We start from the raw sequence: 4067 nt of genomic DNA, 5'->3' as shown, positions 1-4067 counted from the left end.
TGATCAATAAAATCAACGTAACAAAAAAGAAAATTTAAAAACCTGAAAATTAAATCAACATATTATATTAGAGATTCAATAACAAAACTATTTATAACATAAAAAGATGATTTGTTAATTATGATCAATAAAATCAAAATGTAATATAAATAGAATTTTAAACTCCAGAAACCACAAAGTTATCCAATAACAAAGCTACGATCACAAAATTTTATTACCCAAATAAGATATTCATAAACCTAAAAAATAAATTCTAAAATTAAAAAAAATAAAATATAATGACTCCTAAATTAAAATATTATAACAAAGGAATAAAGTCCTAACCTAAAAATACAGAACCTTTTTTGCTTGTTTTGGAAAGTCCAAATACCCTTTTTTAATTGGAAAAAATCACGCATTGTGTATATTTTTTGCAAGAATTTTTCTTCTTCTTGTTTTAGTAATCTTAACCTATTTTATATAAAATAGTTTCAACAATTTTCTAAAATATTTAGAATTTTACGTTGATAAAAAAAATTTACATAATAATTTCTTTGAAGTTGGATTTCTTTAACAAAATATTGCCATAAATATAGGAATTTAACTAAAAGTAGAAAATCTTCTCCTTTTGATTTTATTATATATTTATTATAGTTAATATTCAATATTATAAATTAAAGGACAATTGTAAAAAGATAATTTTATCTATTGCGGAGTCTTTTAATGAAGGTCAAAAAGTTCAAATTACTTTTCTAAGGATCTTTACACTTTTAATATATTATAGATATAGATTATAGATATAAATTAATGTTATTTGAAATAAATAATATAAAGTAAATAATTAAGTTTATTGTAATATAACTTACTCCCGTCAATGATTGTTGTAGTAATTTTCATATTGAAAAATATTTTTGGATAATGAAACACACTAAAATATGTCTATCAAACACACTAAATGCACATTTTGTTGTCTTCTAAGTTAATGGGAATAAGTGATATACGTACTACGTCGGGGGTTCGATTCCCACCTTGTGCATGCAGCAACCAATTGGTCAGCGGCAAACCCTTAAATGGAGCTCAGATCCGCAGAGGATTAGTCCTTGGCCTGTCGGGCTGGGGAATACCTTGGGAAGCAAAAAAAAAAGATATACGTAGTATGTCATACAAAAATTCTAGAGAGAGAAAGACTAGCCTCTCACTAAAAAAAGAAAAGACCGCCCTTTCCCACCAATCACTGGCATGACCTCTTCGAAATCCCAATTGGTAAGGACAAAGGTAGAAATTCCACCGGAGCCACCAGATTGCAATAGAGAACCCAACAAAGGGGAAAATATACCCACACATCTTTCAAAGATGTAGTCACAGAAAAAAATCTCCACCAATCCTCTTACTACGAATCAGATCCCCATTTAAGCGAAGCAACTCAGGGCATTGAAGACGACCTCATCAGCCTCTCTATTGAAGAAAAGAAAGGCTCTATGTCCCTGGAAAAATGTTGTCATAATTATAAGTGTGGGACGAAAATTCAACCACCAGTACCTGCGAACAAAGCTAACAGAACTATGAAAGGTTAATGAATAGTTAAGCTACTATTCGAAGAAAGCCAGAGGAAAATTCTTGACGAAGGCCCTTGGTTCATCGCTGGAGGATTCATCTGTACAAGAAAATGGAAACCAAATTTTGTGGGGCAAAATTCATTCATCGATTACACGACAATTTGGTTAAGGCTCCCTTCACTCCCCACTGAGTTCTACAATACACAAGTGTTGGAAAAAGTGGGGAAAAAAATCAGAAGACTCCTTAAGATTGATGCGTGTACCTCTTCTACACTCAGAAAACGGTATGTGTGAATTTGTATTCAGGTGCCCATGGATACCCCAGTTCGTACAACAGTACTATCGGCCAACATAGGCAGATAATTAGCTACGAAGGTGAAGGATTTTTGTGTACCACATGCGGAAGGCTAGGGCACAATGCCTCAAAATGCAACCATAAGGCAATGGGTCAACAAACCCCAAAATCAATGGTGGGTACATCCTCATAGAAAAATCCACCAGTGGAATAATAATGGAGCACAGTTTTCTTTAGGAAAAAAAGAAAATGGTAAGCAAGCCAATAACCACAACAGGTGAAGGTACAATACCTCACCATACTGCCCCTATTCAAGTAAAGACCTTCGATCCGGCAACAGGTAAGTTCTCTAATCCTATCTCACACCATTGAAGGGCTATCAGAACTCTCTCCAGTGAAGCTAACTATGCTGAGGCATGAAGAAGGAATTGAGCCAAAAAGAGCTAGGTAATGAAGCCCAAAGAGCAAAAAATTGAAAGCCCAATAACCCCCCCATATCCATACATGACTCTAAGTCATTGGGTCAAAATAAGGGTAAATGGCCATCTGACCTATTGGGCGAGAATAACTTCACTGATTATGCTATGTTGAGGCCCTAAGGGGACCAACGACCCTCTTCTTCAAAGTCATTTTCTATCTTAAACTCTAAGTCTTTATAAAACTGCACTGCCATGGATTTGACATCCAATCATGTCAAATCCCAACTCCCTAAGTCAAAAGCGGAAATGCAGGAGCAACTCACAGAGAAGCTCCTGTCTGAACAACCTGAAAATACCTTTTGTTCAGCACCTTCTAGCCACATAACCAAACCTTCTCTACCACACCTCTCTATTCCTCTGAACTTAAAATTCTTTAATTGCTCTAATGAAAACAAAAAAAATAACAAACAACCCAAATTGAATAGTGGATCATCGGACAGAACTCCTTAAAAGCACTAAACCCAGGAATGCTGGAAGAAACCATGATCCAAGTGTCATAGAGTCTTCCATTCTTCTTCCCAAGACCTCCTTCTACCGCTCAATGGTCCTATTTTCTTTCGAGTGAAGAATCCCTCTTCCCTGGAGGAAGACACCCAAATGGAGACTTTTAACCATGCTTCTCTGCTACCAGAGAGAATGGAAAGAGAAAGAATAATGGAAGCTCTAAGGGCAAACAACCTAAAAATGAAAGCCATTATGGTTTCTATAAAAGTACTAATAACAGAGGCAAAAACTCTAGACAAACCTCTAGTTTTAAGGTTCGTAGAATTAGTCAGCCAGATGGTAACAATATTGTGCCCACGAAACCTGTCCAAGTTTACAATGGAAATCAAACTCCCCAACCCACTGAAAAAGGAGTTTTTGTGACCAAAGTGACCCTCCTGAGGTCAATGATAAGTGTGAACATCCTACCATCCCCCAAACTATTCAAGGACAAGGGAAATCAGGTGATGGAAGCCTTCACTACCCCAGTCAACAAACCAATGATGAATCTCATTGTATGGAATGCTAGAGGGGCTAGAAACCCCAAATTTAGAAGTCACTGTACCACCATGCTAGATCTCCACAAACCTTGTATGCTAGCCCTTCTAGAAACTCGCATGACTAACCACCACCAGCTGACTCAAGAGTTAGGATTTGACTACCAAATCCAAGCCAGTGCATCTGGCAGATATGTGGGCTTATTACTAATATGGAAGGAAGACAACCTGAACATAAATGACATTTTCATCAACCAACAAAGAATTCATATAGCTGTCAAGGTAACTTTTCTTCCCTCTAACTGGTTTCTTAAAATCATTTATGCTAGCCCTGATTTTAATTAAAGAAGAATCCTCTGGGATCAGCTAACCACAATTGTTGATTCTATAAACAACTTTTATAACAACAACTAGCTTATTGGATGGGACTTCAATGAAGTCCTCAAAGCCACTAATAAGTTTGGGGGAAACCAGACAAACCCCAGCAACTAACCTTCTCACTAATGTCTTAAACCATTGTAATATCATTGACTTAGGGTTCAAAGGCAGTAGATTTACTAATAAGAGATATATAAATAGAAGTCATCTTATCCTTGAAAGGCTAGATAGATGCTTAGCTAATGATCAATGGATTCATCTTTTCCTAGATGTATCTATTACTCATCTTTCCAGAACTCATTCTGATCATTGCCCCCTCCTCATCAATTTCTCCAACCCCACCCCCCCCCCCCCCCCCAAAAAAAATCCTTCAAAATGGAAATAATTTGGTGCTCCCATC

Source organism: Capsicum annuum, chromosome 1 (assembly GCF_002878395.1).
Source record: "Capsicum annuum cultivar UCD-10X-F1 chromosome 1, UCD10Xv1.1, whole genome shotgun sequence".
NCBI lineage: Eukaryota > Viridiplantae > Streptophyta > Magnoliopsida > Solanales > Solanaceae > Capsicum > Capsicum annuum.
The sequence above is the reverse complement of the archived record's forward strand: the minus strand, read 5'-3'. Positions refer to the sequence as shown.